Raw genomic sequence first — 15,231 nt, 5'->3', positions numbered from 1 at the left:
CTGGGTGTTACCTCTTCTTCTACCTCTTCTAGTAATCTACTCTGGCACCTCCATGCCATCAAATGGATTGCTGTGCAGACTGCCAGGCCGGCAGCAGCCAATGCTGATAGATTAGCACAGCACCATGCGGAGCTACTAAATCCTGTCTGCAGAGTAACACATGACATTAGTGAGGTGCCAGGCAGGGATGCTCTGAGGACCTCTGCTGCTCTGCCCTTGGAGGCAGACAGGCCCCGGCAGCCCAGGGATGTAAGTGCTGCACCCTGCTCCCCTGCAGAGCTCCCCAAATCATCTTGTTTGTGTTGCTGCAGTTCTGGGTTTTGTACTTTCTGTAATGTGCGCAATGCCTGTTGCTATACCGACATCTTCATGAACTGGCTGAAGATCTCTGCATGAAAGAGACTAGGGAGACCTCAGTGTTATGGTTACTATTACGACTATCAAAATGTATTCTCTCCAAAGAAATTTCAGACTCATATGCCAAGGTCTCCCAGTGTATGGGTAGAATCTCAATTGCCTGCATTACAGCTAGCTTGGTTTCTTTTCCCCTCTTCTCTCTCTCCCCCCTTCAGTGTTTGAAATAACAATCAACTCTGCAAAATTCAGGGATAAGGCTGCAGCTGGCATGTATGAAGATTTGTTTTGCTCCTGCGGTGGGGTGTATAATTGACAGTAATGGCTGTAAAATCCAGAGCTCAGGGGCTAGGTTTTTTTTTCAAGCCATCACTCTGGAACATACTAAGTTTGATCAATGAATGAGCATTTCAGACTGGTGTTAATAAATGCAGAATGTTAAAGATCCGCTTTAAGAATAAATCATTCAATTCAGTTTATAATCTGAACTGTTGTTTAAAAAGAAATAAAAGCAATAATGAAAGCAAATTACCCTTGATTTAAATATTAATCTTGTATGGTAATTGTGCCTGAATAAATATTTCAGTTGCAGAGAGTGGATTCTGTTGTCAAACATTGGAAACTCTGCTGTGACTGAATTCAGTGTCCTGTGTTTATGCTTCATAAAAGAGGAGCTTAAATGCTTTGAAAGCTTTCTTCTGCTCTGTCTGTTGTGTGTGTGTCACTGCGTGTTACAGTGTGCCTCTGTGAGTGATGGATGTTAACTGAAGGAAGGAAGGGACGTCAAATTGGCACAGGCTCCTCGCTGGGGTTGCTTTAGCCACATCAAAATGATGTATATCTTCATAAAGCCAGCAGCATTCATAGCACTGGGGGCTTTGTATTGTCTAGGAATGCAAAGCACAGCAAAAAATTCTCTCTGTTGTAGTTTTAGGGGGAGCTGGGGTAGCTGATACTGTACGTTAGTGCTACTGACCTAATCTAGTTACAAAGTGATACGCCACTGAACTTTACTTCTTTAAATAGACATCTTAGATCTCTGGACATTTAGAAAACTGTATCAGTTACTGCTTTTATTTTTCATCTTTCCCTGCTGGATCTTGTGGAATTGCTGCATTGGTGTATTGCCACCTAAACAGCCCCCAGGTTTGAAGGGCTTCAGAACAAGCTAATGAAGGATTTAATATCTTTATTTGAAAGACTGACAAGAAGGCCATTTTTCCAGTGACAGATTACACATTTGAATGCAATGGAGTGGAATAATCTAGCTAGAAAAGAACTCAGTTTCTGAAATGTAATTCTTAATCTCTTTGTTCATGGACTACCATGGGCTTTGCAGCTCAAGGAGACTAGAAAGGTATGATACAGAAAAACTTACCATTGTTCGAGGTATTCCACTCTGATGCATGTACTGCCTGGAACTTCAGCAGTGGCATAGGATAAGTGGAAGTTTCTCCCTCCGCCAGCTATGAATTTAGCTGTATTTTATGAGATAGATGAGAAGAGCAAAGGATCAGCATATTTTCAACATACGACTTTCTGAAAAGAGAAGCACACTTAATTTCCAGTCATCAATACTGATGGAGATGTCACTTTTTTCATACCTATGGAAGAAATATCTCCTATGGAACCGCTAAGTGCTTCGATCCTCTTCATTTCCCTTCCTTACAGAAATGGTTTCCACGTTGTTTCATTTTTTCTCCACACAATTCATCTGCTCACTTCTCACATTTATGTAAAAACTTTGTCATCAGTCCTTGACTGTTTCATATCTGAGAATATTTTGTTCCTTAGCATTGGAAAAGTGTGCACCAGAGATTTAGATACGAAATTGTTGCTCCTTGTTTTACATCTTCATAGATTTTGCAGAGCATGATGGTTCTTTTGTGAACAATAGAGTTCTAAATTATTAAATACGGAAATAAGAGGGAGAAACTTGGTAGCTCTTTTGCTTTGGAATTGCCAAAGAGAAATATTATTCATTCATGTTACTGCATGGTTTTAGCATAAATAGTTGATTCTTTTCCCTTCCTTACGTTTCAGAATTGCTGCTGCTCATTGTATGTCCTAGGATGCTGTGACATAGACAATAATCTGTGCTACTGATCATAAGCAACCTAGCAAATATCAAGTGTACTCAATGCTGGGAAGCTTAGTAGTGAGACTAAGACTCATTTGTTCACGATAACGTTATGAATTTTGGTTTACTGCTTTAGTCAGGATGTCTGGAGCAAAAGTGTAGGTCATGCTCTTAATTATGTGGGAGACTTGGTTCAGGGGTTCTATATTCCTACAGGGGTCATTTCCATACAGCATTGAATAAGGGTCAGGAGTAATTCTCTCCACATATAATTTGGTGAATTTATTGAGTTGAACTGGTGATTTTGCTGATAAATGAGAGCCTAGCTCAGCAGAGTATTTAAATTCATTCCTATTTAGCAGAGTACTTACACATATGCTTAACTTATAAAATGAGATTGAGTCCCAGAAGACTGCAGGAGCCTGCTTCAGTGCTTTGCTGAGCAGGGGTCAGCTTCTGAACTGGAGCTTTAAAGAAAATCGGGAAGCCATAAAACTGAAGGAGTATTTCAGTGAGCAGCCAAAAGATAGTAGCCTGGTTTCTGTGTGCTTGCTTCTTAGGAATGAGTGTGTACCTGGATTCATAGGGAATATACTGCATCTTTTCTGGCATAGGGGTTAATCTCTCAGTCTCCTCTCCTCTGCTGTTTGCCTGCTTCAAAAAAGCTTAATAATTCTTAACCTCTATCCCCTGCCTGGTTTTGTTGAAATTAGTCTAATGTTACTGGAGGGAATGACAGACACACAGATGCACTGATTGCATGATCCTTTATTCAGAAACTAGGAAAAAACTGGAAAACGCTTGTTACAGCCATATCTGCCACTGCAAAAGATATTTATTTCTAAGCATTTTATCTAATTTTAAATGTTTCCAGTTATTTTTTCTACCATTTCCTTTTCCGACTCTCCCATTGTCCTTTTGCTTTGAATTTGGTCTGTGTTTCCTGTTGTTTCTAATTATACTCTCTTGCCTACCTGTTCTAGTAATTTTCTGTCCTTGATGCTTAAATCCTTGAAGTATTTGTGGAAAGTTAGTGCTTTCTGTTTCTTCTGCATTTTAAACCTCACCTACTGTTTTTTACAGCAAATCACCAACTTACCTTCTGCTCTTCTTGATCTTACTTCAAGTATTACTCATTGAGGCCCTCTGAAAATCTGGCAGGTTATTTCTTTTACTGTTTTTAGAATAACTTGTCCATTTCCCTCAATCATTGTGGCTCTTATTTGTACTTTATCCTGCTGTGCAATGAAAGCATGACTAAAGGCAAGCAGCTTGAATGGAAAGCCGTGCCTAAAAATCTGTTTATATTCATAGACCGTAGTGATAATTTTGGCAGTGCTATGTTTTAATTTTGCATGTTGTTTGGTTGCTTTTATTACTCATAGCAGCTGCCTGTTGGATTTCTCCACACACATTCCTAGTTGTGAGGTTTGAAGTACATTGCCTCGCTGAATTTTCCATCTTGCTTGCTTGGAGGAGGTATTTATGACTACATTTTTTGGTGATTGTGTCTTCCATTTAGTACACCCTTGAGGATTTAACATTGCAATGAAAGAAGAGTGGTATGTGTATTTGCAATAGTTTCAGGTTTGCCTTGCACATAAAGAGAGTTTACATTCAATTAAGTCATTAAGGCTAAAAATTGTACTATGAAACCAGAGTGCAATAGCAGTAAGTATAAACCAAAGAAAAGTCAGTACTTCAAGCTATCTGATATTTAGGTGCCTGTCATGAGATGAAATCCTGCTTGAGTAGAAATTGATCATCGCTTACAGCTTTTCCCTGTTATGTGAATGATTTATGAAGCTGTTGAAACTATTAATGATTGCTAGCATTCCTGAATTCATAATTATAATAATTAGGGTCTCTATTACCTTGCCTTCAGTTCAATAAAATCAGTATGTCTTTTTAAAGGGGTGGATGTACATCTTTCCACAGTCAATTACAAAGATTTCTAAGTACTGTCCTGAGATTTGTACAAGTAGAAGCAATGCCATTTGTGCTGTTGCTCAGCCCTAGAGTTAGTGGTTTGTTTTCCACAGAATCTTCTTTTAAGATCCAATATTACTGTCTTCAAACATATCAATAAAAGTAGCTTTAAAGACCAAATTACATTCCATGGAAGTTTGCCACATAGTAAGGAAGCTTGTGATGTGATAGGTCCATCACATAAGCTGATGACAATGAGAGCCTCACTCTTGTTAGGTGATACTTCTTATTCACACCAGTGTGTTTCTTTAGTATTCATGAAGCATTTCCCTAATTCATGCCATGCCTGTTTACCTCTCTCCTCCAGTTTTCTAATTTATAAGTTTGATGATAGTATTAGTTTTACTGAAAGATTTCTTTACTTTTGGAAATGACAAACAGCTGTATTCATATTCTGACAGTGTATGGAGATAAGGTAGTGAGAACCTACCACTTCTCAGCTTGCCGACTTAGATTGGTGAATATTTAAAGTCCACTTAAATTTGTCTGCAGTAATGTAATGCTTTTGTTTACAGCTATATTGGGGTAGGGAAGGAGTTGTTTGTCTGGGGGTGATTTGAGGGCACAGAAACATGGAAAGAATAATTTTAAATGAGGGAGCTATTATCTGCCATTACATGCTTCCAGAAGGTCTGCAGAGTTACTTAATATTTTGCTATGCGCATTTGTTGTGGGAAGTAAAGCTGCACTGGGACATGCTATCCATTTCAGTGCCAGAAGTGTGCTATGGTCCAGTCCCTTTGAGCAATGGCTCATAGAAGGCTTCAGTTCCAGCCAGGGTGGCTCCTCAGACTGCTTTAACCATTAGAATAATCAGGTTCTGCAACAGCCTTTCAGGGGAATAGGGATTTAAAATCCCTAAGTGCTTTTAAAATGGAGCTTGATAAGTTTATGAAGAGCTTACATGATGTGGTGGTTGCTGTAACATGGAGCTATCCATATGGACCGATCTCTTCCTGTCCAGACCAGCACATAAATGCAGCTCTGCCTTCCTTCCGGTGCAGAATTTTTTTCATCTGGAATGAATGATCACAGTTTTCATATGGACAGTTTGTATTTGCGTTAGTAGCTCCTGGACCATGTGCATAAATAAGATTAGGATTGTTTGATAAGCAATTGCTGATGGTCAGATAGAAAAGCTAGACCTCACCAAGGGACTGACTGTACTCAAATTGCTGCTATCTACACTGTTATACTTTGCTGGTCTCAGTACACCTTCTATTTGATAATTCTCTGCAGCATAATAACTTGCCCATACTATTTTCTTCATTGCAGTTCCTCAGACAATACCCAAGGATTGCCAGGACACCAGTCCTGAGCTCAAGTGTACCTCAGCCTTAGGCTCACAGTGGTGAAAAGTCAGGTGTGGCAGTGCTGGATGTAGTCAAACCCAAACTGATGACATTGCTTGACTGATGGAACAGTTTATGCCAGTGAGAACATGAGTTCTGTGAGCTTTTGAACTCACACAATTTTTAATGTCACAAGTACATCAAAAACTATGATTTGACGTGACAGGACCTAGGACTCAGCTGCAGACCTATATTGTCATCCTGTCTGTATGATTTCATCATGACTATCAGATTATCCCAAGGTGTACAGAGGCGAAAAATCTGCTTAGATACTAAAACTGTACCGTAGCTGGAGCAGGGAAGGTGTACTGTGCCTTGATCTTTACAGCCAAAGTAATTTAATAAGTGTACCTCTTAGCCTGCCAGGCCAAGGTTGAAATACATGGATAAAGCAAAACAAATGTACATAGTGCAGTGTATACCCAGAGATACCTGTTCCTTACTGCCATAACATGTATAGTATATAAAGCAGAGATCAGCATTTCCATGTCTTCAATTAATAAAAACTGGTAGAGAACAACATGGCTTTCTCTATGTCCATGTAATTCACAAAATAATTATATTTTACTAAACTTCTAATATTCATGTTATCAACCAGGTCTTTAGGCCCTTTTGTGGTTTGTATGCTTTTTTGATTAGGGTCTTGTTTCTCCTTACAACACAGCAGAGACTGATTACATTGCTGAAGCAGATGCTGCATTTCAAGCAGCTTGGTTGTGCTGAAGCTCACAAGTGCTGTACAGCTGGCAAATGGGTTTGGGAAGGTGCTTGTATGAAAGCAGGGGTGGCAGTTAGAGCTGGTGATCAGATACTGCTTTGCTGTAGGATCGTCTTGGAAATAGCCTGGCAAAGCATGGTATAATTTAATTTTCAGAGTTTAGTAAATGTAGCCTCTTGTCATCACCTTTTTTAGCATGCTTCCAGATCTATTATTTTCACCAGAAGAATTTGTGAAAGGAGCTTTCTTATCATTGCATATTAACAATGCCTTAAAATTAACTTTGACAGAATAGTTTGTCAAATCACTTGTGGTAGAAGAGAACAGAAGCCTCACAGATGTCAAGAGAACTTCTAGTTACTTGGTCATGGCCAAGTTTCAAATCTTCAAGAGCTGATAGAAGACTTCTTATGCCTGTGTCCCTTACACATTAGAGTTAGTGTATGAATTGATGGTCTAAGTGCTCAGACTATCCCAGCATTTCCATAGGAACACAAAAAAGACTCTAAATTATACACCTCTGGAAAAAACATGGGAGAAAATTTAAACCATTCACACTTTATCCAACGCTGAAATTGGCCCTGCTTTGAGAAAGGCGTTAGATTAGATGGCTGTCAGAGGTCCTTTCCAACCATGATTACCCTATAATTCTGTGATTTAAAAATATATTTCAGCCTAAAGCTCTTTCACAAACCTGGGAGGGGTGTGAGAGCCAGGGTGTGTATTCCACTTTCCTCTCTTTAGTTGATTTTTCATGTTGTCTCTTAAAAATAAGAACGAAAAGTGATTCTGGAAGCTTCTTTTATTTTACTATTAAAGAAGCTGGAAAGCATTTCTGGCTTAATTCTCGACTTGGCAGATACTGAACGTATGGGTGAAGAAAACATCTCTTTTTTTTTCAATTTGAAAAGAACTTTACACTTTTGCAAGATGTATGAGTTCAGCAAAAATACTTGCTGAATAGTTCACAGTAGAGGAAGTTCCTATAGTTGAGGATACTTCTCTTGTATATTGGATATGCCTTGGCAGATGTCTCCAAAGAAACCACTGATTTTGAAATATATTGAGGCCTTGCATCTAGTGAAATGTAACATTGATGTAATTGCATTTGTTGAACCAGTGTGGACACTAATAAGCAAGGCCTATAAAAGATAAGTTACAGATCTCACCTTGGAGACATGAATGGAGCTACATGCTAAGATACTGGATCTCCCATGCTAGATTTAAAACTACAATTAAATTTGTTTGGAAATGGGTAGGTGACATAATTTTTAACTCATTTGGATTCCAAAGTTAAATGACCAACATGGGCATTAAGGAGAGCGACTGATGTCTGAAGCATGGAATAAAGCAGCAAAATGCTGTGTCTTTGATGTGAATGCGAAAATAGTAACTTACCGTGGTAAATTATCACTTCTCAGGGAGACTCACTCTAGAATTTACTTTTAAAGCAGTTTCTCAGCGTTTTCAGGCTGGTGATTCCTTGCTTGAGCCCTTTAAATGTATTGTATTTGCTAGAAAAATAAAAATCAGTACTCTATCAAAGGTAGCCATGATAAGTTTATATAAGAGATCTATTTTGTGTGTATTTCAGAAGATGGGTGAGAACATGCAATCATGAAAGGAAATAACAGGTGGAGGCAGAGGAGTAAGATTTTTACTCTTTAGCACCTCATAGCCTCTTTGATTGCTTTTACCCTGGCCTATGATACTGCGTGGAAAATGTTGCTGTGGACCCTGGACAGATGGGCACTCTTACAGAGAATTAAGGCTGTTCATACCTATTCTGCATGTTCCCTGTTGCAGGGAGTGGATTTCATAGGACCAAAGTCAACAACTGGATTACGTCTTTGTTCACCTCAATTTTGCCTCACCATGGTAGACTAGTTTGGCAACAAGGTATTGAGTTAAGTCTCAGACTCAGCAAGTGCCTCCTGCATGGGCACATCGATTGACATGAGCCAAGGACTCCCCTTGGGCTTGTGTGTGGTAAGCATGGGAACAAATAGCCTATGTTAAACAGGATTCCTGAACTCAGGGGAAGCTTGCTTGTATAGCACACATGCAGATAACTTCATCTATATGGTTGCCTTTCAGGGATAAATAATTACTAAAAAAAGACTTAACCTGAATTCAGCAAGTCTAATCCCACATACATTTATGCACAAGTATAAATTTGCTGTTCATATATATAAGGGTTTTTAGGTGGATAAATATATGAGGACTGGATTTTGCTGCAGGGTAGTGTACTGAGCGTAGTGCTTGATCTCACAATTTAGTACACTGGGATTACTCAATAGCAAATATTCACAGCACTGGCCCTGTAATATTTTAGTATTAAAATAGTGGCTCTTACTCCCTGCTAATCAGTGTTATGCTTGCATGACTCTTCCCACTCAGCAAAAGGTTTCTTTCATTTTTAGGAGATGGTGACAGTGAAGCAATAGTGATAGTGTTAACTGTCTGGGAAATCATAATGTGAATGAAATATCTAAGGCTTTTGTAAGGAACACTCAGGAATTGATCTAAAAGCTTTGATCTGAGGGTCATGATATAAGGGTCAAATTCCTATAGTGTAGACAACCCTGGGCAAACCAAGGGTATGGAGTCAACACATTGCTTCCATGAAGTTTTATTTAATTGAGGCCTTTATACTTGGCTCTTTCTGGGTGTAAAATGACTTACTATGTGATCCTTCTCCTGTTGTTTGCTTTTGTCAGTTAAGAAAACAGCCATCACATTCTGCAGTTGTCTCATTCAATGTAGCCCGAGCTGTAGATGGATCATGTAGGAACTTTATCAATTGATAATGATCCTTTGTGGCTGTATGTCTGGTTTCCTCTTTCACTGTTTTATCACACTTATATGTGCCTAATGTTATATTTATTGTTATTTTTATGCTGAGGACAATAAAACCAGCAGGTAGAGAAGCCCAGATTGACAGTGTATTTGCAGTGGTTTATTAGGCTTCTTACTGTCAGTAGAAGTGTTTTCTTAGCCCTGCAATTCAATCCCACCTGCATAGTAACTGCGGTTTTTCTTCTGGAGCCTCATTGGGCTGCTTCAAAAGTACTTGATGGTTACTCACTACTGTGTTGAATAATTTATTGAATGATGATTCGACTGGATGTAATAAAGTCAATGTTAATTTACCATTCCCTTAGCATGATGTGGTAAATGATCAGTGGATTTACTATGTTAAGAGATGCTCAGAATCATAGTTCTGAACTCAAATGCTCACTTGGTGGGAAATTATGTTTTAAATTTATATTGTATTAAAAGGTTTGCTAATTCTTACCCACTTTAGAATGGTTTGAGTTATTTAGGAAAAGTGCTATCAACAGCTGGAAAATTGTATAGTGAATAATTCATTTGAAAATAGCAAAAAAAAAGTCAAATAAATAATTCAGTGAATATTTCTCGACCAGCACTGCTGATGTCATGCTCCAGAGAGATGGAGCTATTCTTAAAAATAATCTTATTACATGATTAGCAGAGTCATTTTTCGTGATTTTTCTTGCTAGTTGGTTCACTTCATACGCTGATTCCTGAAGAAAAATTACTTTTTAGCCTGCCCATCACTGAATTTTTAATATTAAGATGACAATGAATAAAATTATATTTTAATGTACTGCTGTGTGTATCACCTTATCTTGATATATCAATGGTGAATAATGATCTTTGCTGTAATGCAGTGAGTTAGGTTCTATAGGTACTGATTTTATTGAATACTCGTTCTGATCTTGGAAGAAAGGTCAGAGACCCACGCTTCATGCCTCATCTTGTACACAGTATTTCTTCCTTTTGATTATTTGCTTAGACTGGGACCAGGGACTGGTGTGCAGAGTGTGTATATACTAGTTCATTGCCAACACATGGTGCAGGTATTGCACCATATTCTTTGGTTTTGTTTTAATAAATTTCTAACTTTTGGGGTAAAATTAAGCATTTTATTTTCAAATTCAAAGGAGGGGTGGAAAACCTGCTGGCCTTGCCAGCTAGATCCATACCTGCTGAATGGATTTGGGAGATTGAGTGCTGGATGTGTTGAGCTCACGTTTGGGAGCTGAGCCAGCTCCTCAGCCTGGGAAAGGCAGTATCATGCTGTTAACTGATTATGCTTAACGTCAAATCTTGCCATATTTGATTTTTTCCTTAAATCCTAGTTGTAGGAATAAAATAGTTCACTGAAATTCTGCAAATTTTATCCTGTATAAAAGCTTTTCCAAAAAAAAAGGTGGTAAATATTAATTGGGTGTACTCTTGCTCAGAAGCCAGAAGGAAAAGTCAAACAGATTCATTAAAATAAAGGATGCCTCTTTGCCTGTAGGGTTATTTTGAGGGTCTTTAGGTGATGGGTACAAGAGAGACATAAAGCTTCCAAGGACTGCAGTCGGTAGTGGACCCCTTTTCCCAGCTTTGTCCTCCTACGTTGTATTGGGGAGTTCAAATCCTGCCTAAAGCAGACATGTTTGTGTGCATTGGTTTAGGGCAGGAAACCAAAAGGCAGCACATTTTGATTGCTAAAGATAAAAAAACCCCACCACATAAAAAGGAGATAAAATATGCATGTGAGGCATGCACCCGTCATCATCTCTTGCAAAGGCAATTTTGAACGACCACTGGCTGACTTGGAAGAAGTTACCAGCATTTCCAAAGCAATGGCTTATTGTGTAGTGATGAGCACCAAAGAAAAGCCGAAATAAATTAGCCTGCCATAACACAGTGTTCTTTTCTCATTCTGAGCTTTTTATTCCTCGCATGTCAGTAGTATAGTCTCCTTGTCTGTGATCCCACACTTTTTAGTTACATAACCCATACATTTAATTTCTAGGATGCTGGCAAACATGCCAAGCAGAAGTAGTTTATTGCATTGCAAGTACCTGTTTATGCAGAAGAGATGTCATCGCTGTCTCTGGCAAATATGGAGAGGAATGCAAATGTGTCCCCCTGCCACAACAGTTTGACTCTCATGTAAAGGCTTCTTGAAACAAAAAACCCTCACAGAATTATGTGAAACAAGAGTTGTGGGTATTTGTTAAGGATTCAGCAAAGAGTAGCAGGCTGCGTTTTCTTGGTGAAGATAAACTAAAAGGTTATCAAGATCCTTTCCTGACTGCCTTAAATACAAGTGGAAAAACTGACTCAACCGAGAAGGCAGTTTGAAACTGTTTTCTCTTCTGGCTATTGTCTACACTGGCTCCCTTTCCCTTTCATCTGCATTTTTAGGTGTTTCTCACAAAGCACCTGTGTGCTCCAAGATTTTTACTTATTTTTAAATGAATTCCCTTCTGAAATGCCACTCTGTGATGTATAAATCATCTTATCCCTCTTTTTATGGGAAAGTCATTTTCAGTTTAATTTTCTCTCCTGTAAAATGGGGATAACGGTTTTCACAGACTCCCTCAGGACTCACGGGGTGCTGCTGTCTTCCTTCTCTCATGCTGGCAAGCTTTTCCAGTTATTCCTGGAAACATTTCTCCCTTTTCTGAGCACTCTTAGCCTGGCCTGCGCAGCATCTCAGGCCACAGACTCCTTCGATACAGGAGATGTACTGGAGTTGGGTATGTGTGTGGAGGTAAAAAAGAATAAAGATTACTTTCTTTCTCTCTTCTGAAGGCTCTTTCATTAACATTCCTAGGATATGTCTCATTTAATGTATTTATGGCTTCAGGCTTCTTGTGTCTGATGCAGCCTTCTAAAGACAGTGATAAAACTTTACACATCATATTACGAGAAACATTACATGCCCAGTCATTTTAGGAGGTTCAGAAAGAATCTTATTGTATAGAGATCAAAGCCGATACCACAGCGATTGAAATCAGGAATGAGGTGCTTGGATGGACTAACACTGCCAACACCAGGTAGCTTCTCTTGGTTTTACAGGGTCTCCTCTTGAAAACTGTGTCTTGCAGGGCACAGCATCCCTAGAGACCCAGAGAGTGGCTGGTTCTTTCTCTAGAAGGTTTCTCACCACTGGCAGAGGTGTTAGCAGTTGGCCAAGGGCTTTGCTACCAGCCTTTTGGGTTTGGAGGGACTCCTGGGCTGAAAGGGCAGAAGACAAATTGAAAACCAAAATCACTTGCCTCAGTCAGGGCTGTGTCAGAAGAACCCAGTGCAGAGTGGCTCCGAGAGGTAGGAAACACTCCTCTAGGGGAAAGAGAGAGTTTCCTATTGTTCTTAATTTGTCAGAGCTGCTTGATCTTTTGTTAGACAAGAAATAAAAAGCAGATAAAGAAATACAGTAGGAACATGCCTGCGCTGTCCTGGCTGACAGGAGGAAAGGCTGGGCTACTCTGTTCCAATGAAGTTTTCCTTGTTTTCTGTCTTCCCTGTCTTCAGGTTGGGCTGAAACCCTGTAAAAGTGTGTGTACACAGCTCAGCAGGGCTGTGTTCGCAAGGAGAGTTTATTGGCACCGCAGTGAATTCCGTTACAGTTTACGAACAGCAAAGCTCTGTGTGAAGGATTTGACTTTAAAGTAGTAACAAAAATCATTTTGCTTTGACCACTGTTCAGCTCAGCTTGGATTGGTCTGTTGTGAACCTGTGAGTTTGTCCATCCTACACTTTCTAATCGTGTAGCCTCCCATATTGTAACTGACACTGTTGCGGTGTTCAGGATAGCAATAACAGTTTTACCATTAGCAAAATGGTAATGGGAACACGCTGTTGCATTACAGTGATCATAAAATGTATGCCTGCCTTGAGGAGGACTAGGCAGTGCATCATTTCAAGTAGCAGTGACTGGCTACCCGATAGATTCCTGTTGTGCCATTAGCCTTGACTTTGAAAGAAAAGGCACAAATACTGTTTGTGACTGAACTCCAGTAATGAATACTCTGTGTCCAAGTTTCTCCATTTCTATTTTTAAACTATTTTCTGAAGGGTAACTTTCACACTTACTTTTCTGTTGAAATACTTCAACTGCTAAATGCTACTTAGGAAGACTGTAAATTGGGGGCAGATCCATAGGACTTGCACATGGAAGGATCATCATAGTAAGTGATGAGTAAACTAATTACCCAAAAGTTCCTGACCTGGTGCTGACAGCCTGGGTCTGACAATAGGTCATGCAATGCTTTCAAAAGTTTTTGATACATCTTTAGTAAAGATAATAAGATTCTTACTGGGTTTTGAGGTGCTTTGTAATCTTGTCATTTGGAGGTATTTGGTATTTCTAAGAGGAAGCAGTTCAAATAATTTCTGTCAAGATCACATTTGTAGCAAAGTGGAGGGTTTTTTTGCTTCAAGAAATGCTGCATTAAAATACCTGCTTTGAAGGAGAAATTAAAAGAAATATTTCCATTCTTCTGGGGTTACTGTATTTGTGCCAAGAATATAAGGACGGTGCTTCACTTCTCTCTCCCCATTTCCAGCGCCTTTCACTGCTGCATTTTTTTCCTTGTGCCCTAGTCACTTTATTCCTTTTCTCCTAATTGCCAACATCCCTGGAAAAGATGAAGCTGGTTGCCTTTTCTGACAACGATTCTGTTTTTCCATGGTGTTCTGCCCTGCAGCCCCATCCTGTGCAGCAGTCCCTTGCTGCTGCCACAGGAGATGTTTCTGGTGCCAGCACCAATCCTGCAAAGCCAGTGACTGGTAGCAGCAGACTATGCATCAATAAAGAAAGGTGCCCTGAATAGAATCACAAACGCAAGGTTTGTTATATGACGATTCAGTTAGTTTTTTAAACACAGAAACTGTGATAGAACATACGCTACAAACCAAGATCACTGTCAGGTATTTATAAGCATTGCATTGCACATTCCTGCTTGTACAATTAAGGCAATTGAGTTTCAGTAGTCACAGCTGCATAAAACAGCTTTCTGATCCTACCTAGGTCAGTGTGAGCTAAAACTGCATCCACTGCTAGATTAGAAGTTGTGCTCTTTCGTTTTTTTGAACTTTCTGACATGAAAAATGAGAAATGGAGCACAATGTGTTCCATTTTGGAAACACGAAGGCTCCTTTGAAATTCCGTCCAGGATAGCTAGATCTCACTGCATCCATTAAAACCTGAACCTTAAAGATGATCGGATTAAACCCTTCAAGCAGTAGCTTTGGACAAAGCGTTGCATTTAGCCAGCATGATAAAAATCTCTGGAGTATTTTGGGAAGAATCCCAAACCAGGGCTGTTGTCATAACTGATCTTTGTAAAAAGATATGCCCAGTTTTAGCTCTTGTTCCACAACAGCTGGGAAATCTGCTGGATTTGGGGCACATTCTGGGATTCTTTAATCAGTTGCTGTAATTCTTAATTCTTCTAGTGGCACTCTCCAACACAAGCGGCCTGTAACCCTTCAGTGCCGTGCTGTCTGTTCTCCCCTTGAGTATTATCCCACAGAAAGAAATTCTGCTCTTTCCCCTCCACACAAGCACTGAAGATCTGTTCCCTTCAGTGCTTCAGAGGTAAATGCACTGTCATTCTCAGTGTCCCCTGGATTTCTGTACTGCTACAAAATTCTGCATTCCTCAACAACTTTGCGGTAAATTGAGTATTTTCTCTATAAATGCAACTAGACACAGCAAGAAACACAGCAGAAACGTCATTGCATTGCTTTCTGTACACTACCTGATTTTATAACAAGCTTTGCAGGAATTGTACCAATAAACCTCATTCCAGTTTTCCCTCTTCAGGTTTCTGCTTTGTGGTATTCACTTATGTGAACCATGTATCCTTAGGAAGGACAGCATGTAAAGACAAAGCAGCATTGATAAGGTATTAGTTACCCTGATG

General features: G+C 39.5%; 1 protein-coding gene across 1 annotated transcript in view; it reads left to right on the top strand.

Moving 5' to 3' along the window:
- TMEM132D (transmembrane protein 132D) overlaps positions 1-15,231 on the top strand; it is a gene marked incomplete at both ends in the record, with an annotated part of 240,913 nt that overhangs the window by 133,906 nt on the left and 91,776 nt on the right. The window lies entirely within an intron of this gene.

The sequence above is a fragment of the Psittacula echo genome, assembly GCF_963264785.1.
Source record: "Psittacula echo genome assembly, chromosome: 13".
NCBI classification, from domain to species: Eukaryota; Metazoa; Chordata; class Aves; order Psittaciformes; family Psittacidae; genus Psittacula; species Psittacula echo.
This window is presented reverse-complemented; position numbering and strand designations above follow the sequence as displayed.